Source organism: Molossus molossus, unplaced genomic scaffold (genome assembly GCF_014108415.1).
Source record: "Molossus molossus isolate mMolMol1 unplaced genomic scaffold, mMolMol1.p scaffold_m16_p_2, whole genome shotgun sequence".
NCBI classification, from domain to species: domain Eukaryota; kingdom Metazoa; phylum Chordata; class Mammalia; order Chiroptera; family Molossidae; genus Molossus; species Molossus molossus.
Genome location: NW_023425355.1, coordinates 71,348,292 through 71,376,185, shown reverse-complemented (window position 1 = coordinate 71,376,185; position 27,894 = coordinate 71,348,292). Strand labels below are relative to the sequence as shown.

At 36.8% G+C, this 27,894-nt stretch overlaps 1 protein-coding gene across 2 annotated transcripts in view; it reads right to left on the bottom strand.

Moving 5' to 3' along the window:
* Positions 1–27,894, bottom strand: part of FHL1 (four and a half LIM domains 1) — a 98,278-nt gene that overhangs the window by 52,743 nt on the left and 17,641 nt on the right. For both annotated transcript variants that reach the window (XM_036271530.1, XM_036271528.1), the window contains exon 2: positions 13,628–13,701. The gene's annotated coding sequence lies outside the window, so the exon portion shown is untranslated. The remainder of the gene's footprint in view (positions 1–13,627; positions 13,702–27,894) is intronic.

The window sequence follows — 27,894 nt, the reverse complement described above, 5'->3', positions numbered from 1 at the left end:
GAAAAAAGTTGCTTTATGTTGGAAAAGACAGAAAACCAAATTGTTTGGTAATTGTTTCAGAAGAAGAAAAAGAGAAAATCCTAAGAGAATGTCAAGAAAATGACACTGGAGTCCATCATGGCATATCCTGAACTCTCACTCTAATGGAATCCAATTGCTATTGGACTCCTGTGACCAGTGATGTTAAACAGTGGATATATGCTTGTCATCATTGTCAAATGGCAAAAAATACAGTTATTCTAGCACCAAAACTGCCCCTTTTGAAGATGGAAAATCCATGGAGTATAGTTAGTGTTGTTCTAATGGGCCTATTTCATACAAGCAACAGAAGTCATGTATATGCTATAATCATGACAGATTTGTTCACAAAATGGATTATGATTTTGCCTCTATGTGATGTTTCAGCATCAGAAATGTCTAAAGCTATTATCAATATTTTTTCTTATATGGACCTCCTCAGAAAATAATAATGGCCCAAAGAGATGAGTTCATTCATCAGATCAATGTTGAACTGTGTGGATTGTTTGGCACAAAGCAAATTGTAATTTCTCATTCCTCTCAATCTGTTAACCAAACTGAAGGTATACCTAACACCATAAAAACATTTCTTTCCAAACACTGTGCTGACCACCCAAACTACTGGGATGATCACCTATCAGCTGTTTCATTTGCCTTCAATATAACTCATTTGGAGCCTACTAAAAATACACCACACTTTCAAAAGTTTAATTGAAATTCTTATGTGCCTGAGACTTCAGATGTTCTCCATGAAGTGGATGGTGATAATACAAGTATGTTTGCCAAAATTCTAGGTGCAATTAAAGAAGCTGATAAAATAATGGAGAATAAGACAACTTCAGTGTGCCAGATGGAGAATAACAACGTTGATGAAATACATAAAAACAAAATAATTATTAAAAAGAAACCAACACAATTAAATCCATTTCATCTAAAAGTGGGTCATGAAGTTTTAAGGCAAAGGAAAAACTGGTGCAAGGATGGCCGTTTTCAATCGTAATGGGTTGGTCCTTGTGTCATTGACTATATTACAGAAAGTAGATGTGCTGTTCTGAGAGACAACACGGGGACTAGGCTTAAAAGGCCTATCAAAATGTCTCACCTTAAGCCCTATGTAAAAGACTACAGTGAACAAAAGTCTTAACCTCTTATAAGGTTCAGTAGTGGCAGATCATGACTACATTGGATTGCCTTAAATTTCAGTTGGAGCATAGCAAGCAAGTATTCTGGTAGAAGATGCAACTATTGGTGTAGTTGATAATAAATTACTGACATCAAGCAAGGATGGTGAACTATTAGAATATAGAGATGCCAAAATCTCTCCATTGATAGAAGATAATAGTAATCTTGAAAAGCAGACATTCAGTCTGTTGGACTCCTCAAACCAAGTTCTTGAGTACTTCACTTAGTAAATACCAAAATTCATTTGCAGTGCTTATTTAGGATATATAACTCCTTGAAACTTGATATTTTTTCAATCAAGAAAGGTTGTATAGGAGAAGTGTCTGGACTTACATAAGTTGAAAATAAAGGGATGAAAAAAAATCTTTCAAACAAACAAAAAGGAAAAAAAAGCTGGGGTAGCAATACTCATATCTGATGAAGTAGATTCAAAATAAAGACCATAACTACAGACAAAGAAGGCCACTACATAATATTGACAAAATCTATCCAACAGGAAGATATAACCTTGGTAAACACATATGCACCCAATTTAGGAGCACCAACATATATTAAAAATCTTCTGGAGGACATCAAAGAAGAAATCGGCAGCAATACAATCATAGCAGAGGACTTCAACACCCTGCTGACATCACTGGATAGATCATCTAAGCAAAAAATTAACAAGGAAACACAGACTCTAAAAGAAGCGCTAGATCAAATGGATTTCATAGATATCTACAGAGAATTATACCACAAAATTGCAGAATTCACATTCTTCTCAAGTGCACATGGGACATTCTCAAAGATAGACCACATGCTAAGGCACAAACTAAGTCTCTACAAGTTCAAGAAGATGAAAATAATATCAAGCATCTTGTCAGATCACAATGGCATGAAACTAGAAATCAATTGCAACAAGAACATGCAAAGACATTTGAAAACATGGAGGCTAAATAGCATGTTATTGAACAATAAATGGGTTACCATGGAGATCCAGGAAGAAATTAAAAACTTCCTGGAAACCAATGAAAATGAACACACAACAACACAAAATCTATGGGATACAGCGAAAGCAGTTCTGAGAGGAAAGTTCATAGCACTGCATGCCTACCTCAAGAAATAAGAAAAATTTCTAATAGACTATCTAACTTCCCAACTTAAAGAACTAGAAAGCAAACAAACAAACAAAAACCCAGAGGAAGTAGAAGGAAGGAAATAGTAAAGATCAGAGCAGAACTAAAAGACATGGAGAACAGAAAAAAAAAACAAAAACAATTCAAAGGATCAATAAAACAAAGAGCTGGTTCTTTCAAAAGATAAACAAGATTGATGGACCCTTAGCTAGACTCCCCAAGAAACAAAGAGAGAGAACCCAAATACACAAAATCAGAAATGAAAGAGGAGAAATAATAACTGACACCACAGAAACACAAAGGATCATTAACAAATATAATGAACATTTATAAAACAACAAATTCGACAATCTATGTGAAATGGACAAATTTTTGAAACACACAGTCTCCCAAAACTGAACTGGTAACAGACAGAAAACTTGAACAGACCAATAACAACAACAGAAATTGAAGATGTAATCAAGACTCTCCCATTAAACAAAAGCCCAAGCCCAGACAGCTTCACAGGGGACTTTTACCAAACATTCAAAGAAGAACTAATACGCATTATCCTCAAACTATTAAAAACAATTCAAGAAGAAGGAAGACTTCCAAACTCGTTTTATGAGGCCAGCATAATTCTAACTCCAAAACCAAAGAAAGAAAACTACAGGCCAATATGCCAGATAAACATAGACGCCAAAATCCCAAACAAAATACAAGCAAATGAAATCCAGCAATACATCAAAAAAATTATTCACCATGACCAAGTGGGATTCATCCCAGGGATGCAAGGGTGGTACAATATTCACAAATCAATAAATATGATACACCACATAAACAAAATGAAAGATAAAAATCATACAATCATATCAGTAGATGCTGAAAAAGCATTCGACAAAATCCAGCACCCATTTCTGATATAAACGCTCAGCAATCTGGGAATACAGGGATCATATCTCAACATAATAAAGACCATAGATGATAGACTTAAAGCCAACATCACACTCAATGGGCAAAAACTAAAAGCATTTCCCTTAAGAACAGGAACAAGAACATGTCAACTTTCAGGTGGGGGGGAGAGGTAAACCACAGAACTTATATGCATGAACGATGGACTTTGACAACAAAGCAGGGAATTGGGTGAGAAGCAGGGGGGGGTATCAGTGGGAGAAAAAGGAGAAACATTTGTAACAAAATAAATTAATTAATTAAATAAATAAATATATAAAATAAAATTAAAACTTCCATATAAATGAGTTGACCATATGTCAGTGATTAAACTATTTCCTAGATGTGAAATACATGTTTAGTTAAAAACATTGTCCCTAATGCAGAAGCAAAGAGAGTACCCAGTCTTGTATGTGTTAAGAATTATGTTGTCTTCAAGATTTTGTTCCAAATAATTCCATAACTAGAAATTCCAAAATGGCAGCAGAGTGAATGGAAGCTACACAGACTGTCTCCCACTACCAAACTGGAATTACAACTAAAACACAGACAAATCGATGGGAAAAAGCAAAAGAAAAGCGGCTTGCGAGGATCATATAACCAGAGACAATGACTCAATCCTGGAAGGATTGCGGAGGCGCAAAAGGAGGGCAGGGAGCCCACAGACAGCAGCGACCTTAGCTGTGAGCAGCACCCTCTGTTTAAACTCCCAATCGGCTCCACAGCACAGAGCCAGGACAGATGCTAAAATAGCCATAACCACTCACCTTGGGCTCCGGCAGAGGGAGGGCAGACTGGATTGGAACTGTATGGGAACACTCGGGATTTGGAGGACGCTCATAGCTTTTACTGAGTTGCAGCCACACAGGATGGTGGCCATCTTGCTCCTTCCCAGGGCTCAGAAAAGAGGCAGCAGCCCCTCCCTCAGAGATTTAACCCCACCAGTGGCCATTGAAATGTAAATTGAAGCTCACTAACAAACAGCATCTGCCAGACCCTGAAAAATCCCTTAAAACTCAGCACCTGAGGGAGTTTTTCATTCAACTGACAACCCATGGCTCTTAAAGTAACTGATACTGATAGCCTCCAGGCAAAAAGCTAGAGGATAACTGTACCATTCCTGGGATAGCAACTCTAACCAAGAAAGTAAGACTTGACAGTGGTGTTTAACATGGGTCCTCCCTAGCTCATCCAAACCTAGGAGAGGCAGCCACAAACAACAGAACACCAACACCCACAGGGAAAATTTGGCAGGCTGCAAAGCCCACTGTGATACCCAAAATGGTGAAACACAGAAATAAAAGCCAAATGAAAGAACAAGAGACCTCTGCCAAAGATGAGATAAATGTGGAGCAGTTAGGAAAGTTAATAGAGCTAGAATTCAGAGCCATGATCTTGAGGAAGCTCAACAGCATGAGGAAGGACATAGAGATGTTGAAAATCAACAAATTGGAAATTAAAAACCACCAAGCAGAAATCAAGAATGACATATCAGAAATAAAGAACACATTGGAAGGTCTAAGCAGCAGAGTAGAGGAAGCTGAGGAACAAATCAGTGAATTAGAAGACAGGGTAGAAAAAAAAACAACCAATCAAACAACCAAAAGGCAAAAATGATTTAAAAAAAATAACAGAAAGAAAACTTAAGAGAACTTTGGGACAACAGGAGACATAATAATATTCGCGTCATAGGAGTCCTCAAAGAAGAAGAAAATGAGCAAGGGTTAGAGAATATATTTGAAGAAATAGTGACAGAAAACTTCCCCACTTTGGTGAAGGAAGAAGGCATTCAAGTTCAAGAAGCACAGAGAGTCCCAAGTAAGAAGAACCCAAACAGGCCCACACCAAGAAACATAGTAATTAAAATGCCACAAATTAAAGACAAAGAGAGAATCCTAAAGGCAGCAAGAGATAAGCAACAAGTTATCTGCAAAGGAACCCCCATAAGGCTCTCTCCTCACTTCTCAAAAAAACCACTACAGGCCAGAAGGAAATGGCATGAAGTAATGAAGGTCATCAAATACAGGGATCTGAATCCAAGACTACTCTACCCAGCAAGGCTGTCATTCACAATAGAAGGTCAAATAAAGAGCTTCCCAGACAAAAAAAAAAAAAAAAAAAAAAAAAAAGGCTAATAGAATGCATTAGCACCAAATCAGTACTGCAAGAAATGTTAAAAGGACTGCTGTAATTAGTAGAAGAAATAGGATGAAAAATATAACCAAACTAAACAAAAATGGCAATAAATAAGTACATATCAATAAACACCTTAAATGTAAATGGACTGAATGCTCCGATAAAAAGACACAGAGTAGCTGATTGGATACAAAAGCATGACTCATCTATGTGTTGTTTACAAGAGACCCACCTCCGAACAAAAGACTCACATAGGTTGAACTGAAGGGATGGAAAAAATGTTCCAAGCAAACGGAAAGGAGAAAAAAAACTGGGGTAGCAATAGTCATATCTGATAAAATAGATTTCAAAATAAAGGCCATAAATAGAAACAAAGGCCACTACATAATATTGACAAAATCTATCCAACAGGAAGATATAACCTTGATAAACATATATGCACCCAATATAAGACCACCAAAATATATTAAAAATCTTCTGGAGGAGATCAAAGGAGAAATCGGCAGCAATACAATCATAGCAAGGGACTTCAACACCCCACTGACATCATTGGATAGATCTTCTAGACAAAAAACTTAGCAAGGAAACAGAGACTCTCAATGAAGCACTAGACCAAATGGATTTAATAGATATCTACAGAGAATTACACCCCAAAACTACAGAATTCACATTCTTCTCAAGTGCACATGGGACATTCTCAAAGATACACCACATGATAGGACACACACTAAATCTCTACAAGTTCAAGATTATTGAAATCATATCAAGCATCGTCTCAGACCACAATGGCATGAAACTAGAAATTAATTGCAACAAAAATATGCAAAGATATCTGAACACATAGAGGCTAAATAGCATGTTATTAAATAATGAATGGGTTGCCATGGACATCAAGGAAGAAATTAAAAACTTCCTGGAAACCAATGAAAATGAACACACAACAACACAAAATCTATGGGATGCAGCAAAAGCAGTTCTGAGAGGGAAGTTCATAACACTACAGGCATATCTCACGAAACAAGAAAAATTTCAAATTGACTGTTTAACCTCACAACTTAAAGAATTAGAAAGCAAACAAAAAGAAAACCCCAGAGCAAATAGAAGAAAGGAAATACTAAAGATCAGAACAGAAATAAATGACATAAAGACCAAAATAAAAAATAAAAAAATCAAAGGATCAATGAAACAAAGAGCTGGTTTTTCGAAAAGATAAACAAGATTGATGGACCCTTAGCTAGACTCACCAAGAAACAATGAGAGAGGAAAAAAAATACACAAAATCAGAAATGAAACAGGAGAGGTAACAACTGACACCACAGAAATATAACAGATCATTAACAGCTACTATGAACAATCATATGGCAACAAATTTGACAATATAAGCAAAATGGACAAATTTCTAGAAACACATAGTCTCCCAATACTGGACCGGGAAGAGACAGAAAATTTGAATACACCAATAACAACTAAGGAAATTGAAGATGTAATCAAGACTCTCCCATCAAACAAAAGCCCAGGCCCGGATGGCTTCATGGGGGATTTTTACTGAATATTCAAAAAAGAAATAACACCCATTCTCCTCAAACTATTTCAAAAAAGTGAAGAAGGAAGAGTTTCAAACTTCTTTTATGAGGCCAGCATAATTCTAATTCCAAAACCAGAAAAAGACACTACAAAGAGAGAAAACTACAGGCCAATATCCCTGATAAACATAGACACCAAAATCCTGAACAAAATACTAGCAAATTGGATCCAGCAATACACCAAAAAAATTATTCACAATGACCAAGTGGGATTCATTCCAGGGTTGCAAGGCTGGTACAATATTTCCAAATCAATAAATGTGATATAGCACATAAACAAAATGAAAAATAAAAACCACATGATCATATCAATAGTTGCTGAAAAAGCATTCAACAAAATCCACCATACATTTCTGATAAAAACATTCGGCAATTTGGGAATAGAGGGATCATATCTCGACATAATAAAGGCCATATATGAAAGACCTACAGCCAACATCATACTCAGTGGGCAGAAACTAAAATCATTACCCTTAAGAACAGAAACAAGACAGGGATGCTCACTTTCGCCACTCTTATTTAACATAGTACTGGAAGTCTTAGCCACAGCAATCAGACAGGTTGAAAAAATAAAAGGGATCCAAATTTAAAAGGAGGAAGTGAAACTGACATTATTTGAAGATGACATAAGATTATACATAGAAAACCCTATAGACTCCATCAAAAATCTACTAGACTTAATAAATGAATTTGGCATAGCAGCAGGACACAACATTTACGTCAGGGAATCAATTGCATTTTAATACACCGCTGATGAACTCACCGAAAAGGAAACTAAGAAAACAATCCCATTTACCATTGTGGCAAAAAAAATTTAAGATACCTAGGAATAAACTTAACCAAGAAAGTAAAGGACCAATTTACAGAAAACTACAGGACATTGAAAAAGAAATAGAGGAAGATATTAAAAAGTGGAAGCACATACCCTGTTCATGGATTGGAAGAATTAACATCATTAAAATGTCCATATTACCCAAAGCAATCTGTAGATTCAATGCAATCCCCATTAAAATACCAATAACATATTTCACAGAACTAGAACAAATACTTCAAAAGTTCATATGGAACCAAAAAGATCCTGAATAGCCACAGCAATCTTGAAAAAGAAGGACAAAATAGGTAGGAACACAATACTAGATATCAGGTTATACTGCAAAGCGACTGTAATCAAAACAGCCAGGTGCTGGCACAAAAACAGGCATATAGACCAGTGGAACACAATGGAGAACCCAGAAATGGACCCAAGACAATATGCTCAATTAATAGTTGACAAAGTTCTCAAGAGCATACAGTGGAGTAACGACAGCCTCTTTAATAAATGGTGTTGGGAAAATTAGACAGCTACATGCAAAAAAATGAAACTAGACCATCAACTTACACCATACACAAAAATAAACTCAAAATGGATAAAAGACTTAAATGTGACCCGTGAATCCATAAAAATTCTAGAAGAAAATGTAGGCAACAAAATTTCAGACATCATACACAGCAGAATTTTCACTGATACATCACCTAAGGCAACAGAAACAAAGGAGAAAATGAACACATGGGACTACATCAAACTAAATTGCTTCTTCACAGCAAAAGAAACAACCATCAACATGGAATTGCAACCTACTGTACGGGAGAATATCATTGCCAATGATACATCAGATAAGGGATTAGTTTCTAAAATATATAGGAAGACAAAGAACCCAATTAAAAATTAGGCAAAGGTGCTGAATAGACACTTCTCCAAACAGGGCATACAAATGGCCAAGAGACATATGAAGAAATGCTCAACATCACTAAATTATCAGAGAGATGCAAATTAAAACAACATAGAGGTATCACCTCACACCTGTCCGAATGGCCTCTATCAACAAATCATCAAACAACAAATGTTTATGAGAGTGTGGAGAAAAGGGGACTCTAGTACACTGCTAGTGGGAATGCAGACTGGTGCAGTCACTATGGAAAACAATATGGTGTTACCTCAAAAAATTAAAAAGTGAACTTCAATTTGACCCAATGATCCCACCTCTTAGAATATACCCTAAGAAGCCTGAAGCACCAATCAGAAAGAATATATGTACCACCATGTTTGTAGCAGCACTATTTACAATAGCTAAGATCTGAAAACAGCCCAAATGTCCATCAGTAGACGAATGGATAAGAAAGCTGTGGTACATATACACAATGGAGTACTATGCAGCGGTAAGAAAGAAAGATCTTTTATCCTTTGAGATGACATGGAGGGACTTGAAAAGTATTATCCTAAGTGAAACAAGCCAAGCAGAAAAAGACAAATACCACATGTTCTCACTCATTTATGGAATATAATGAACATAACAGTCTGAGGAATAGTGTAACCCAGAAACATGGAAGTAGGGTACCGTCTGACAATCCCCAGAAGATGGGATGGCGGGGGGAGGGAAGAGATAAACCGCAGAACTTATATGCATGTATGCATAACCAATGTACATGGACAACAAAGCCGGGGATGGGGCGGCGGGAATGGGGAGGAGGGTGTCAATGGAAAAAAGGAGAAATATCTGTAACAAAAATAATATCAAAAATAAATTTTGACTAGATAATAAAACCAAATAATAATAATAATAATTCCATAACTAAAAGGCAGCCAAATGGAATAATTGCAAACCCTTGAATTATATATTTTTCCTGTCATAAATGCTGTGTTAAACATAAAATGGGACACATCATTTAAAAAAACAAAATATCCTCCAATGGAAACTGCAAAGTCCATTTTCCTAAATTGTTCAATTATTCCAAACTAACATTTAAAATTAGAGTGTGGAATACACTGTATACATTTGTTTTCTTTATGGGGTCATTTGGATCCCTGGCACAGCTGCTTCCCCAGCAATTACTGCATACTTCATTAGTTGCACATGCATCTACAGAGGTGGCATAAACTGCAGGCTCAAAGAGCAGATTGGATACAGGTACTTTGAATTGTACCCCTGAACCCAAAGCAGTTTACTCAATACTGGGCTATTTTATTTTATTTTTTATCCTCACCAGAGGACTTTTTATTATTATTATTATTTTGCATTTATCTTCAGATAGAGCAGGAGGGAGAAAGAGAGAGAGAAACATTGAGTGGTTGCCACCCACAGGACACCAACCAGGGCCAGGGACAAACTGCAACCGAGGTACACGCCCTTAGCAGGAACCAAACCTGGGACGCTCTGGTCTGTGGGCTGACACCCTAACTACTGAGCCAAACCGGCCAGGGCATGACAATTTAATTTTAAAAGGCAATGTTTTCACTGCCTTTTTGAAAAGAGAGTTTGAGGGTCCCTTATCCTCTGCCATTCTTGGCCAGTATCTCTTTTCACATTACGGGGCTCTAAGTATGATTTCATTCAAGCTTAAAGTTTGTACCATGTACATCATGAAGACTTGCAAATTTCTATCATCTATGCCTGTCTATTATCCAGGTTTTTCATTGTTGTATGACTATATCACTATCCATTTTCCAGCTGATAGACATTCGGATTGTTTCCAGTTTTTTGCTTTTATGAACATTTCTATAAATATTCTGTATTCCCTGGTCTATCTTACTAAAAGGTTCTCTAGACTGTATAGTACGTAGAAGTCAAATTGCTGAGTTCTAAGACATGCATATTGTCAATTTTACTAGATAATACCTATCAGCATTCCAATATATCATTCAAACTTTCTCATTGCTCTGCATCATCAATAAATTTTCTTAAACTTCTTAATTTTTGCTAATCTAATGGGAATAAAATAACATTATTTTGCTTTAAAAATAATTTAAAAAGGCAAATCATTTTTTAGCTACATCATCTGCAAAAAGAAAAACAATCTAGGGATGTCTACACTTGAAGAATATCAGACCAAAATATATTATTGTTTTTGTTTTGCTCATTCCTACACTCCTGGCCTAGTACATAGTAGGGCTGAATAAATGAATGAAAGAAAAGAAGATCACAAGCTACAAATGCATTGTAACTTTAAACTGTATTACATCAATTCTATATATTTCTGTCAGGGTGACAACAGAATTTAACAGATTATATTTAATAAATCAACTGAGAAACTCACTGCTCTAAAAGAGAACACAAGTTTTGGTCAAATTAAAGATGTCATCGGCCCTGGCCAGTGTTACTCAGTGTTTAGAGTGTCAGCCCACAGACTGAAAGGTCATGGGTTCAATTCCTAGGCAAGGGCACATACCTTGGCTGCAGGTTCAAACTCCAGCCTGGTTGGGGTGCCTGCGGGAGGCAACCAATTGATGTGTCTCTCTCACATCGATGTTTCTTTCTCTTTCTCTCTGTCTCCCCCTTCCTCCCTCCCTCCCTTCTACTCTCTCTAAAAATCAATGAAAAAAATATCCTTGGGTGAGGATTAACAAAAAAAGATAAAGATGTCATTGGAACATTCTTAATATCACAAAACAACTTCAAATATGTGTTCAAAAGCTTCTATCAAAAAGTTCCATTTTAAGAGTACAGTCTTATATACATAGTTACCATTAAATATTTTTTTCCTTAAAACTTTCTTTCAATTTTATTGATTTTTTTTTTAGAGAGAAATGGAGGTGAAGGAACAACAATTTACGAGAGAAACATCGATTGGTTGCCTCCTGCATGCACCACAACCAGGGATCAAACATGCAACATATGTATGTGCCCTGACTGGGAATTGAACCCACCACCTTTTGGTGTAGGGGATGACACTCCAACCAACTGAGCCACACATGGCAGGGCTGAAAAAGTTTTTAATTAAATGTATTTGGGTGACAATGGTTAATAAAATTATATAGGTTTAAAGTGTACAATTCTATGATACATTATCTGTATATTAAAGTTTTCTACTGATGAAACTTGTCATAGTGTCATATTGCTGTGGAATGACTAAGAACAAAAAATGCATGTGAATGGCCACGTTTCGCCTAGCCAGCATCTCCAACTAAGTTAATGGGAGGATATTTTCCCCTTCCGTGTATCTCCTTGAACAATCTAATCTGCGTCTGTGAAAAAAACAAAAATAAGAGCTGTGAAGGGGCTCACAGCTAAAATCTCTGCTCTTTAGGCAGAGCACAGTGCTTTCCATCTGCCCTGGGAATGGTTCCTCAGAGGATGGTCAAACATTCACAATCTCATACTTGAGCCAAAGCAGTTCTGCTTTGGTATTCTCTATTGGGGTTAGACCTAAGAATTTATTGGAAAACAGGTTTCTATAATTTAAAAAAAAAATAAATTGAAAACAACTATTTCAGGTAAAGGCCAAGAATGATAGGGCTTAGACTCAAAGATGGAAGAGTCCATCTCTGGCAGCTGAGAGAAACTGCTGAAGCTTCTGTCACTGAGCCAGTGTAAAGCCCTAGGCCCTGGGAAGGACTTCCAACTTCTACCATAATTGATAAAATTGGAAAAAATTCTGATTAAACACTTCTAAAAACCAGTCCTACTTTTTTTTAACTCATTAAGGTATAATATATTTAGGTATTTGAATATATATTTTTTAAGTCTGTGCATTATTCTGCAGCAAGTAGATGCAACAAATGCAATTACTGCCACCTAGTGAACATCTACCCTAACAGAAATACAAGGACCTACGTTAAATGTGGGAGTGTGCATGGTGGCATGGCACAGTGGAAGGGAAGAAAAAACACATGGCTACACAAAAGCAGAAAGACTGGGGCCCCTTCCACTATGCCTTGATGAACCATCTTTGAGATTCTCTCCTTTCACTATTTTCATAAGTGAATATCCAGTCTCTCAAAGACAGAAATAGGTAACCCTGAATCATCATGGAGAAGACATAAGCTAACATGGCTAAATGAAGAAGATAGAGGACAGTTATCCAATGTGTTAAATGAAAAGGCTGGTCAGCCCAGCCTAATTCCATGCCCAGCCAGTGTGGCTCAGTGGATTGAGTGTCATCCCATGGATTTAGAGGCCTCAGTTCAATTCCAGGTCAGGACATATGCTTGGTTTGCAGACTCGATCCCCAGTAGGGGGAGTGCAGGAGGTGGCTGATCCATGTTTCTCTTTCACATCAATGTTTCTATCTCTCTCTCTCTCTTCCTCTCTCTCTAAAATATCAATTTAAAAAAACATACACAGAGAAAAGGCTGGTCAATCTGGCTGCTCCCACCAGTGCAACGCTCTGAACTTTAATACTAATCAGAAAAAAATCTTCTGGCCCATGTTAATGTAAGCCAGTGGAAGCATTCTGTGGCAGTCCTACCATCAGATTCTACAGAGGCATCCTGCACCTCGGCTCCTTTCATTGACAGTTGACTGGGTTAGCCCAACCTCTTCACAGTTGTCAGCAAGAATCTTTCCCCTCCATCCCAGTATTTGCTCCATGCAGCTTTCCTGCTCCCTACTGTTCACACTATGACATGAGCAGATCCTTATTTTCAAATAGACCTAACAATTCTGTTGTGCTTGGCACATTCACTTTTCATGCCCCACCCCCCCAATTAAAAGCAAATGAGATTTTTTTCCCTTGAAAAGGCATTCCCTAGAGAGGTAATATTTAGGGTAAGCAGTGATAATGGTTGGGTCAATTAAAATTAACCCTTTTAAATCTACTGTACAAATAAAGCTCTTCATACAAGGTCAACCCTAACACTATACATGAAAAGGCTGGAGAGCAGTGTAAGGAACAATTAGTAGTACTTACTTCACACTGGATATGTGGACAATAAGATGTATTCAGCAAGGGCTGGATATAGTTGTCAACAACTTCCAACGTGCCTAAGTTAGGAAAAAATGAAAATCAAGAGGTAAAGTTACCTTTTCAGAAGTATGAAATTCTAAAAAAGGTAAACTTTTTTTGAAATGGCTCATGATGACACATTCTACTTTGTATTTACTACCCTTAAAGTTAAAGAAAAACTGCCAAGATGGTCTGCATATTTCCCCAAAAGTCTGTTTATCATATAACATTTGCACCGGCAGTGGATCTGGCCTCCTCATTATCAAGCTGTACTAGGACAAACACTCAGCATTGTTAGTGGAGTGAGCTCATGGCCTATTTTGATTTTAAATTAACATTTGGCAGTAACCCGGGTCATCAAAACAAATGACTCAGTCATTTAGAATAAATTTATTACTTGAGCCCTTTCCCCCCTCTTTTTAACATCTTTCAAATATTTTGCCATAGGAGAACTCAGATTCAGACAGAATGTAGAGCACAAGTCATCAGAGGAATATTTAGAGGTGTTGCCATGGAGATGAGATGCCCTATGACTGCTGAAGCTATCTCCAATCAACAACAGGATTAGGATGCAGGCTGGTGGGCGGGCTTGTTCAGTGAGGATGGTTCCACATTGAATAGCTAGGAAACAGGTGTGCCCTGTTCCTATCTCATCACAGCACAAAGACAGTACACCCTGACCTGCTGTCATCCCCATAAGCATGGTCATCCCCCTTATTACCCACTCCTCATTATTCAGAAAGGACTGGCTTGAGCTAAGGAGAGAGGAAGTGTGATCACTGTATTATCTCCAATGTATGAAATCCTGAAACTCATACCAAGAGCACTTTTATATCAACTGTGAAATGTACAGAGAGCAAATGAAATCTGAGGAAAAGACAGCTCCCTGAGAGAAGGGCCCTGTCTATTCTGTTTACTGCTCTAATTCCATGCCCAGACCAGCGCCTGGCATACAGAAGTATCTACCAAATAAAATAGGGCAAACATAAACCAAGGATTATAACCAGATTCATAACTGCCCCTCACCTGCTCCAACCAACTTTTTCCAGGATGACCATCAAACAAGCAGTGGTTAGAGATTTATTTATTTATTTATCCTCACCCAAGTGTATGTTTATTGATTTTTTAGAGAGAGAGGAAGGGAGAGAGAAAAACATCAATGTGAAAGAGAAACACTGATCAGTTGCCTCCTGTATATGCCCCAACCAGGGATCGAACCCACAACCTAGGTATGTGCCCGAACCAGGAATCAAGCCTGCAATATTCTGTTGTATGGGATGACCTCCAACCAACTGAGTCACCTGGCCAGGGCTGTAGATTTTTGAAAATGTTACTAATGTACTGAAAAATAAATAGCTCATTCAGTGTTAGTTCAATAGGCTAATGGGTCCATCTGTTTAGAGATCTTAATGACAAGTGTTATTGTAGAAGATAACTCTGCCAAACTCAACGAGGACAAGTCTTCTGAGTACAGAGTCAGAGTTTTGGTCTACCAAGTCAAAAGCCCAGAGGAAAGCAAATTTGTGCCAGCAGTGAAGAGCTAACTTTCACGAGCAAATGTTTGAAAGGAACACTTCTAGTCCTCTTCCCGCCTATACTTAAGTAGAGAGAATATTTTCATATTCTATCATATGAATATGTATTATTTGTTTCATATTATATCTCCTTTGTCCTATAAAACTTCAGGTTTCTTGGTTGCAGGGATAGATCCCTTATTTATTTTCTATCTTTCAGTACTTTGAATGGTATGTATATACAAAAGGCTTTGCTCAGTTTCATCTCCCACCACTTACATCCCACTCATATGGAAATCAAAGTGCCATACTCTTTCTGCAGCTGCAGCAAGAATGCAGCATGGCACAGCTATTCACAGTAAGGATGCTAGAGTCAGAATGCCTAGATTCAAACACTAGCCACACCTCATATTAGCTATATAGCCTTGCTCAGCTGCACAATGGTAACCTGTATCACAGAGGTTCTGTAAAGTGGCAAGAGGGCACTGCATGTAAAACTTTTAACAGTGCCTCACACATAAAAGGTACTCACTGAATACTAGATATATAATTATCATTATAATATTATATAATTATATAATTATCATTATAATTATATAGCAGGCACAGAGTAAAAATGTTATCAAACTTGGATAATAAGTTCATATGCTGCCACAAATGCTTGGCACCAAATATATCCCTCTTTAGAGTCAACCCAATTTAAACTTCCAACCTGAATCAATCACACTCTAGATTTAGTCTACTATTTCATTTTATGCACCCTTCTGGAATCGATTTTTCCTGGAGCTGGATTTGGTACATACTAGTTACTACTTGAAGGATTCAGCTCTCTACTTAAGACCCAGAATAGCTTCTTCCCTAAGACCATAACCCTGCCAGTACTTTCCCTGTCTTACATCTGTCTGCTCCCCCCCTCTCCAATTTCAGGCTTTGAGTGGCCCCTGGCACTGGGGTACCAGAGAACCTGTCTCCTAGTAAACACAAGACTTCCTTTGAAGGAAGTTCTTGCATGTCATGCTCCCTGACACCTGCCAGAGGGCAGAAGAGAGAAAGGACCAAAGGCTGAGCAGGCAGAGCTCTCACATTGGGGTCAAACTTGGGGCCTTGTCAGGAGAGTCTTGGGTTCCATAGTTCATAGTTTCATCAGGAACTAGAACACAAGATAAAAACAGACAGCAAGATTTTAACAACATTTATAGTTCTGTTTCACTTTATTGTCTGTGCTAGTGTGTCCCACTTAACATTTAGTTAGGTTGGGAGGACATGACACTCATGGCAAGTAGAATTGTATACACTTTTGAAACTGCAGTGTGAACTATATGCCTCTGACCAGACATAATACAAACTGTGTTGACAATATTGCAGAATAAAAACAAAACAGCAGCCGAACACACTGAGTAAAATATGACAACAAATAATCCAAAATAAAACCCAAACACTTCAGGGTCAGTCATATTTTTAAATAAATCATGTTAATCTTATCTTACTCTGACAGAATTAATAAGTGAAGTTAGATAAATCATTTATATTATTCCAGAAAAAGCCAGTAGCTATGTTTTTGTCACATTTAACATACACAATCATTCTCCTTAAGGTTTAACAATAGTATTTTTTTAATATGTTTTTATTGATTTTTTTAGAGAAAAAGGAAGGGAGAGAGAAAAACATTGATGAGAGAGAAACATGGATCTACTGCCCCCTGCACACCCCGTACTGGAGATTGAGTCTACAACCTGGGCTTGTGCCCTTACCAGGAATGGAACTGGTGACCTATTGGTACATTGGATGACACTCAACCAACTGAGCCACACCAGCCAGCATTAACAATAGTATTGTGGTCACAAACAGTGGCAACCCTATCGCTACTGTCAGCCAAGCTTAAATGTTCCCCATATCACCAATAAATTAGATGAATTATGTGAAAAACTACAATCCAGAGACAGCAGCTGTTTGAATGAGCCTAAAATACCAGTTCAATCAATCAAAATGGATGAGCCCCACAGAAGTAATGTCTCAATAAAATTCTTTTAATGTGACTGGCATGGAAACCATCCCTTAATGTTGTCCTTCACAATATTCTCTCCTACCTAAGAAACCAAATAGTGGTGAACCCTAAATATCTTCTTAATTAGGTACACTTATGATGGTAACAGGCAGTTTAGACTTCTCCTTTATCCTACTTTTATTTAAATGCTTACACTATGGTAGTCAGAAACACTGTCATATGCACCTTTCAAAACAATAAAATTTTATATTTTACAATAAAATCCAATAATAAATACAAGTGAGATGGCCACTGGCTCATTTCTTTTAGCAAAAGAACTGATAAACTGGCTCTCATTCAGCAAAATAACTTATTGATACAAATAAATGGTTCATATAAAAGATGCTTCATTTTTAATAATTTTACCATAATTAAGATCTGCAAAATAATCAAATATTTAACAATATATTAATAAACAAAAATCAAAAGTCTATTATGTTATAGAAATACAATAAAATCTAATTTTGTGTCCTTATATTAAGATTTAGTATAGAGTATATCTGGTGATGTGTATCAGGTGATATAAACTATATTGTGTCTAGAAGATCATCTATTCACAAGTTTCTACACTTATGTCATATGATATAAGCATAATATTCTTCACAATCTGGAAGAGAAAGTTTTATCCTTATTCAGTTTGGGAAAAGATATATTTTAAAAATGTATATATATATCTACTAGATATACTACATGTTTAAAGTTGTGATCAGTCTAGATTTTTACAGTTTCTTCACAAAATTAAAAAGTGAATAGCTTTACCAAAGTTAGAGTGGTGAGCCATTTTCAAACCTTGTACTGGTATAGGTAACCCTTTAAAATGTGAATTTTCACCCTGACTGGTTTGCTCAGTGGTTAGAGCATTAGTCTGTGGTCCAGAGAGACCCAGGTTCGGTTCCCGCTAAGGGCATGTACCCAACTAAAGACTAAGGAGGTGTTTTGATGGACCATTTCTGGATACAAATTTAAAGACCTTTTTGGTCAAAAGGCAAAATAAGCAATAAACTATATTTATTTTTTTCACTGAAGTAATAAACATTGAGAATATTTTTGCAACAAAAGGGTTTATATCATACTAAAATCTTCTGCACAGCACAGGAAACCATCAATAAAAAAAAAGTCAACCTATTGAAAGGAAGAAAATATCTGAAAATCATATATCTGATAAAGGACTAATATTAAAAATAAAAAGTTGGGCAAAAGTAGGCTTACAGTTGTTCACATGGAAAATAATACAATAATAGTATAAGAATAAACTGTGTTTTGTTTACTCACAACTGTAAACCTACTTTTGCCCCACTCTGTATATAAAGAACTCATACAACTCAATGGCAAAATTTTTAAAAAAAGAACAAAAACAAAGAAAACCAATCTGATTTAAAAATGGGCAGAAGGTTTAAAGAGATATTTTATTTTTATTTTTTTCCCTTATTGATTTTAGAAAGAGAGAGGAAATGAGAGGGGGTAAAAGACAGAAACATCGATGAGAGAGAACATCAACTGGCCACCTCCCACATGATCCCCATTGGGGATTGGGCCCACAATCTGGGCATGTGTCCTGACCGGGAATTGAACTGGTGACCTCTTGGTACATGGGTTGACATTCAGCCACTGAGCCACACCAGTGAGACTGAAGAGATATTTTTTTTTTTAAATACAGATGGCCAACAGACATATGAAAAGATGCTCAACGTCACTAGACAATGCAAATTAAAACCACAATGAGATAGGATAGCACCTCCATTTGTCAGAATGGCTATCATCAATAAATCCACAAACAAGTGTTAGTGAGGATGAGGAAAAAAGGGAACCCTCATGTACTGTTGGTGGGAGTCCAGATTGGTACAACTGATATGGAAAACATTACTCAGTTTCCTTAAAAAATTAAAACTAGAACTACCATGTAATCTAGCTATTTCACTTCTGGGTATTTACCTAAAGAAAATGAAAACACTAACTTGAAAAGATATATACCCCTATGTTCATTAAAGCATTATATATAATAGCCAAGATACAGAAACAACTTAAGTATCCATCAGTGAATAAGTGGATAAATGTGATATTTGTCTTTCTCTGCTTGGCCTGTTTTGCTTAGCATAATACTCTCCAGGTCCTTCCATGCCATCTCAAATGATAAAAGATCTTTCTTTCTTACAGCTGTATAGTATTCCATATGTACATGTACCACAGCTTTTTAATCCACTCATCTACTGATGGACACTTGGGTTGTTTCCAGATCTTAGCTATTATAAATAGTGCTGCTATGAACATAAGACAAATATCACATGATCTCACTTATTTGTGGAATATAATGAACTAAACAAACTGCTGAAAAAATTAACCCAGAGACATGGAGGTGGGGTACAGGCTGACAAACCTCAGAGGAGGGGGGGTGGTTTGTGAGGGAAGAGATAAACCACAGAACTTACATGGATATATGCATGACCAATGAACATAGACAACAAAGCTGGGGATGAGGTGGGGGAAAGGGGAGGAGGGTGTCCATGGAGGAAAAATGAGAAACATCTGTAACAAAAACAAATTAATAAATAAAAAATTAAAAAAATAAGTGGATAGAAAATTACAAGATATATATATATATATATATATATATATATATATACACACATATATAATTCAGCTATAAAAAGGAATAAAATTCTTGCCATTTTCAATAACATAGATGGCCTTCAAGGGCATTATGCTAAGCAAAATTAGTCAGATAAAGACAAATACCATATGACCTCTCTTATATGTGAAATTTAAAATAAAACAAAACAAACAACAAGTGAATATATACAGAGAAAAGATTCGTGGTTGCTAGAGGCAGAAGAGTGGAAGAAATGGATGAAGGGGGTCAAAAGGTTTTTTAAAAGATTAATTTTCAGTGTATATTGTTGCATAATTGCTGGCTAGTGAGCTTTATGAGACTAAAAACAGAAAAGTAAAATAATAATAATAAGAAAACATTAAGAATCTTTAAAATGCTGTCAATAACAGAATAGAGGAATATAAAATTATCAGGCATAAGGAACAAATGGGAACAATGCCAATAAATAAATAAATAAATAAATAAATAAATAAATAAATAAAGGCAAAATTCAGCAAGAAAAATGGAGAGGCAAATATTTACTAAAGTCAAAAGGTAAAATCCTTTAAATTCTTGTCCTCTGCCCTAATGTTCAATGGTATTCTTGTTTTGTATTTAAAATAGAGAGATTGATGTCCTTTCAATGACAATTACAGCAGCTCCCAAATCAAACAAATGATAAAATAAAAATTCACTTAATTGACTGACAGGTTTGAATTAGTCATTGCCACAGCATTCTTTCCAAACATTCTTTCGTTAAGAGAAACAGGTTTTTTGTCTCCCTGCCATGATGACCATGGGTAGTCTTTTGGATGACTACAATTTCATATTTTTATGTAACTCACTGGGGAACAACCATTCCCCAAATTAGAACTCCTAAATCAAAGCAATGGGGCACAAAAAATAAGTACAGATCCATAAAATGTGACAATTCAGATAGCTCTGGCTGTTCCAGAAGTCTGAGAGGAATTCCTGAGTTGAAGATATTCTAACACTGCCCTCACTCCCACAACCATCACCAAATCCTGTCCATTGGTCCTACAAGAGTTTACATACCTTTTTTCTTCCTTATAATGTCAGTTCTACAATCCTAATTTAGCCCATTATTACTTCACACCTAGACTACTTCATCAGACTTAACTCTGGACATGCCCCCTTCTTCAAATATCTGCCAGAATAATCTTTCAAATGTGCCACCTTGCAAGTATCACTCACTTTCCCCAAGACCTTCCTCCACTGTAACCTAAAGTCCATATTTCTAGTATGAAATTCGAGACCTTCCAATCAGACCCAAATCCACTTTTCACCTCCCCCACACTCAAGTCTTGCTTTAGCTGACCTCATGCCTCATGCCTCTGAGGTTTGTTGCCACTGAAGAATAACAGTTGCTCATGCCCCCTTCCCTAAACCAATAATTCCAAAATTAGCTGCACCAGAGGAATCAGAGCAACTAGTAATATCTTGGGTACCTGAAGTTTCCCCAGATGAAGCTAATGTGCAGCCAAGTTTGAGAACCATGCCCCAAATTCCTATAGAGCAAATGTCAAAGTATAGTGAGCATCAGAATCTTCTGGGGGCGAGGAAGTTGTTAAAACCAGTTCTGGGCCCCACCCCTAGTGTTTCTGATTCACTAGGTCTGGAGTGCGCCCATGAATTGGCATTTCTAAAAAGTTCCCAGGTGATGCTGATGCTGCTGGTCCAAGGACACCACTTTGAGAACTGCTGCTCTATAATTGTAATTAATATAACTATATAGTGTAAATATATGTACCATATATAGCAGGTCCTCAAATAACATCATTTTATTTTGTCATATGAGATGCTGTAGGAACTTAACTCTTTTTGTTGTTAATCCTCACTCGAGGATATTTTTCCATTGATTTTTATTTTATTTTAAATGTTTTTTATTTTATTTTTTTAGACAGAGAGAAGAAAGGAGAGAGAGAAACATCGATGTGAGAGAGAAACATCAATTGGCTGCCTCCTGCACACCCCTGACTAGGGATCGTGCCCACAACCTGGGCATGTGGCCTGACTGGGAATTCAACAGGGAGCTCTCAGTCCACGGGATGCAGATCAATCCACTGAGCCACACCTGCAGGGCTTTTCCATTATTTTTTAGATAGAGTGGAAGGGAGGGAGAAACACTGATGTGAGAGAGACACATTGATTGGTTGCCTCCCACATGACCACAACTGGGGCCAGGGATCAAACCTGCAACTCAGGAATGTGCCCTTGACCAGGAATTGAACCCATGACCCTTTGGTCCACAGGCCCACGCTCTAACTGCTGAGCCAAACCGGTCAGGGGGGAACTTAATTCTTTTTTTATATCAATTAGCCTATGGTAAATTGATTTCATTTATATGTTGTTTTGCCTAAAGTCTCAGAACCTATCAATGACATTGAGGACTTACTGTACAAATAATAGTTACTATTATATGTACATACAATAAATAGTTATTATATGTACACTTTATTTAGCAAAAGAGAATGTAGCACGTTCTGCTAGTTTAACTTTTTAACACATTTGTTTATGAACCAATCCTCAAAATGTTTTAAAGATCATCTAGTCCAATTCCCTTTTTATATACAGACTCCAAGAGGGGAAGTGATTTGCCCAAAGGATCAGAGAGCTATTGGCAGAACTTGGGCTAAGATTCAAAACTCCCAACTCCTCCTCTCCCTCAGTTCAATACTCTTTCCACCACATCCTTAATGCATCTCTAATAACTTCTTCAATTAGAATGGACGTTCCTTGCTTGAAGAGATCACTTTTGTTTTTAATATTCCCCACAGTATCCAGCAAGCCTAGCAAAGTGCCTAGAACATAGAGTAAGCATTCAATAAATGTTTGCTGATTTCATTTTATGAAGTACTCAGCCTTCATAAGCTGGGTTTGGCAAAGTGCTGGCAATTGGGCAGCTCTGCTCCAATCACTTAGACATACAGTAAGTCCTTCACATCAGCACCCACATTGCTGATATATGATTTAGGGACAATAATAAGCACATAAAGACAAATTATATAGGTTTTAAAAGTGGAAGGAACAATAAGTTTATAAGGTATTATTCAAATCTCAGGTTGCATTCAGAAAATGTTTACAACACACCCTAAGTTCCATTCTATACCTAACAAACCACCACAGCAGTAAAAACCTGGCAGTTATGGTGGTCTAAAGTACACTTCTTTGGTAATTAGGCCAATGGTCCCCTTTTTTTGGTGAGGCCCTCCTTGTTCCTTAACAGAAATTCCACAAGCTACTGAATTAACGGTAAAGAGGAGATAGGGAGGGAGATGAAGAGAAGCCAAAGGTCTGTGAGAAGCAGTTGGGTGAGCACAAGGACAAGAGGATGTTGTCACATACCTGGCCTTGTATGCTATTGCCATTACACCTTCCAGACCAGCCAACTATTTCCAGCAGCTTCACTGATAGGAGGAGCATGACTATGCTAGGCCTCACGACTGACTAAGCCTGTCTGTACATTATGATTTGGCCAGAGTGATAATTTTGCCTTTGCTACAATGGACAGAAATTGCTGTATAATCAAGCCAGTTGCAGAATTGGTATTGAGAGTGAAGGTGACAATAGGAATGCACTGGATATGCCACTATTTGGTTCACCACTGGCACAAAGTAACCTGTGATCTTGGCAACTGAACTGGAATCCTCAGCCTCCTTCGGGGATTGTACCTCTAGAGAAAGGTTTCCTGTCTTGTCTCCTTCTCCATCGCCCTATTAAAATTTGCCTCTTCTAACAGACATAGGAACAAACATACACTATAGTCAATCAGGCAGGCAGAGAAAATACATAAAAACTTGTCTAATACGAGGTGTAACAATGAATACAGAACAAATCCATACGTAAACAATTATTTCTGATATACAAAATAATTTTTTTTCTTATTTCTTTTCAGCTATTATTAAATAGTGCTGCTATGAACATAGGGGTACATATGTTCTTTCTGATTGGTATTTCAGGATTCTTAGGATGTATTCCTAAAAGTAGGATCACTGGGTCAAATGGAAGTTCAATTCTTAAATTTTTGAGGAAACACCATATTATTTTCTATAGTGGCTGCACCAGTCTGCATTCCCACCAGCAGTGTACTACAGTCTCCTTTTCTCCACACCCTTGCAAGCACTTGTTGTTTGATGATTTGTTGATGGCAGCCATTCTGGCATGTGTGAGGTGATCCCTCATAGTTGTTTTAATGTATATCTCTCTGATGATTAGTGATGTTGAGCATTTTTTCATATGTCTCTTGGCCATTTGTATGTCCTATTTGGAGGTGTCTGTTTAGGTCTTCTGCCAATTTTTTAACTGGATTTTTTGTTTGAGTTCTATGAGTACTCTATAGATTTTGGAAATTAACCCCTTATCTGATGTATCGTTGGCAGTTATGCTCTCCCATATAGCGGGTTCCCTTTCCATTTTGATGGTTGTTTCTTTTGCCTTAGGTGTTGTATCAGTGAAAAGTCTACTGCGTATGATGTCTGAAATTTTATTGCCTACATTTTTCTAGGATTTTTATGGATTCATGAGTCACATTTAAGTCTTTTAACCATTTTCACTTTATTCTTGTGTATGGTGTAAATGGGTGGTCTATATTTTTTTGCAGGTAGTTGTCCAATTTCCCCAACACCATTTATTAAAGAGGTTGTCTTTACTCCATTGTATGTTCTTGCCAACTTTGTCAAATATTAATTAAGCATAATGTCTTGGGGCAATTTTTGGGTTCTCTGTTTTGTTCCATTGATCTATATGTCAGTTCTTGTGCCAGTACCTGGCTGTTTTGAATACAATGACTTTGTAGTATAACCTGATATTCGGTATTGTGATTCCACCTACTTTGTCCTTCTTTTTCAAGATTTCTCTGGCTATTCGGGATCTTTTCAGTTCCATATAAACTTTTGGGATATTTGTTCTAGTTCTGTGAAATGTGTTGTTGGTATTTTAATGGAAAGTGCATTGAATCTATAGATTGCTTTGGGTAGTAAGGCCATTTTAATGATGTTAATTTTTCCAACCCAGTAACAAGGTATACAAGGTATATGCTTCCCCTGTTTTTTTTATATCTTCCTCTATTTCTCTTTTCAATGTCCTGTAGCTTTCTGAGAATAGGTCCTTTACTTCTTTGGTTAAGTTTATTCCTAGGTATCTTAGCTTTTATTGCTGCAATGGTAAATGGGATTGTTTTTTAGTTTCTTTTTCTGTGACTTCATTATTGGTGTATAAGAATGTTGTCAATTTCTTGATGTTAATTTTGCATCCTGCTACTTTGCCAAATTCATTTATTAGCTCTAATGGATATTTTGTTTAAATTTTTTTCTTTATTGATTTTAGGAAGAGAGGAAGTGAGAGGGAGAGAGAGATAGAAACATCTATGAGAGAGAACATCGATTAGTGGCCTCTTGCATGCCTCTACTGGGGATCGGGTCCACAACCTGGGCATGTGTCTTCACCAGGAAACAAAACTGACCTCTCGGTGCATGGGTCAATACTCAACCACTGAGCCACACCAGCTAGACTCTGATTTTTTATAAAGCCTTTATTGTTTTTTTTTTGTACAATATTATGTCATCTGCAAATAATGACAGTTTCTCTTTCTCCTTTCCAATTTGGATCCCTTTTATTTTTCCTTCATGTCTAATTGCTATGGCTAAGACTTCCAGGACTATGTTAAATAAGAGTGGCGGAAGTGGGCAACCCAGTCTTATTCCTTTTGTTAAGAGAAATGCTTTTAGTTTTTACCCATTGAGTATGATGTTGGCTGTAGGTATTTTTATATATGGCCTTTATTATATCGAGATATGATTCCTCTATTCCTACATTGCTGAGTGTGTTAATCAGAAATGGGTGCTGGATATTGTCGAATGGTTTTTCAGTATCTATTTATATGATCATATGGTTTTTATCTTTCATTTTGTTTATGTGGTGTATCACATTTATTTATTTGTGAATATTGTACGACCCTTGCATCCCTGGGATGAATCCCACTGGGTCATGGTGAATAATTTTTTGATGTATTGCTGGATCCAATTTGCTAATATTTTGTTAAGGATTTCGGCATCTAAGTTCATCAGGGATATTGGTCTGTAATGTTCTTTCCTTGTAGTGTCTTTATCTGGTTTTGGAATTAGAATCATGCTAGACTCATAAAATGCATTTGGAAGTCTTCCTTCTTCTTGGATTTTTGGGAATAGTTTGAGGAGAATGGGTGTTAGATCCTCTTTGAGTGTTCAGTAAAACTCCCCCGTGAAGCTGTCTAGGCCCAGGCTTTTGTTTGCTGGGAGTTTATTGATTACATCTTCAATTTCCCTAATTGTTATTGGTCTGTTCAAGTTTTTTATCTCTTACCAGTTCAGTTTTGGGAGACTGTGTGTTTCTAGAAATTTGTCCATTTCACCTTGATTGTCCAATTTGTTGGTATATAATTGTTTGTTGTATGTTTTAATGATCCTTTGTATTTCTGTGGTGTCAGTTGTTACTTCTCCTCTTTCATTTCTGATTGTTTACTTGGGTCTTCTCTTTTTGTTTCTTGGTGAATCTGGCAAAGGGTCCATCAGTCCTGTTTATCTTTTCAAGGAATCAGCTATTTGTTTTATAAATTTTTTTAAATTTATTTTTAGAGCAAGAAAAAAGGAGAGGGAGATAAATATAGAAACATCAGTGAGAGAGAATATCAATTGACAGCCTCCTGCATGACCCCTACTGGGGGTTTGGCCCACAACCTGGGCATGTGTCCTGATCAGAAATCAAACCAGTGACCTTATTGTGCATTAGGCGATGCTCAACCAGTGAGCCACACCGGCCAGGCTGTTTCATAGATATTTTGAATTGTGTTTTTTGTTTCTATGTAGTTTATTTCAGCTCTGACCCTTACTATTCCTTTCCCTCTACTTGCTCTGGGTTTTCTTTAGTTGTAGGGTTAGAAATCAATTAGAAAATTTTCTTGATTCTTGAAGTAGGCCTGTAGTGCTATCAACTTCCCACTCATGACTGTTTTTGCTGCATCCCATAAATTTGGTGTTGTTGCATGTTCATTTTCATTGTTTTCCATGAAAATTTTAATTTCTTCATTGATCTCCTTGGTAACCCATTTGTTGTTTAATAACATACTATTTAGCCTCCATGTGTTTACATGTTCGTGCTGTAACTAATTTCTAGTTTCTTGCCATTGTGATCTGAGAAGTTGCTTGATATGATTTCAATATTCTTGAACTTGTGGAGACTTAGTTTGTGTCCAAACATGTGGTCTATCTTTGAGAATGTCCCATGTGCACTTGACAAGAATTTGAACTCTGCAGTTTTGGGGTGTAATTCTCCGTAGATATCTATGAAATCCATTTGATCTAGTGCATCATTTACAGTCACTGTTTCCTTGTTAATATTTTGTCTAGAGGCTCTATTCAGTAATTTGAGCAGAGTATTGAATTCTTCTGCTATGATTGTACTGCTGTTAATTTCTCCTTTGAAGTCCTTCGTAAGTTTTTTACTGTATTTTGGTGCTCCTATGTTGGGTGCATATATGTTTACCAAGGTTATATCCTCCTATTGGACAGATTCTTTCAATATGATGTAGTCGCCTACTTTGTCTCTAGTTATGGCCTTCGTTTTGAAGTCTATTTTATCAGATATGAGTATTGCTACCACAGCTTTTTTCCCCTTTCCGTTTGCTTGGAAGATTTTTTCCATACCTTCACTTTCAACCTATTTGAGTCTTTTGTTGTGAGGTGGGTCTCTTGTAAACAATATGTATATGATTCATGCTTTCTTATCCAATCAGCTACTCTGTGTCTTTTGATCTGAGAGATGAATCCATTCACATAATGTTATTATTCATATGTACTAATTTATTGCCATTTTTGTTCATTATGGTTAAGTTTCTCTTCCTATGTCTTCTGCTTATTACAGCAGTCCTTTTAACATTTCTTGCAGTGCTCATTTGGTGCTAATATATTCCCTTAGCCTTTTTTTTTTTTTTTTTTTTTTTGTATGTGAAGGTCTTTATTTCACCTTCTATTCTGAGTGATAGCCTTGCTGAATAGAGTAGTCTTAGATTCAGTTGCTCATTTTTCATGAC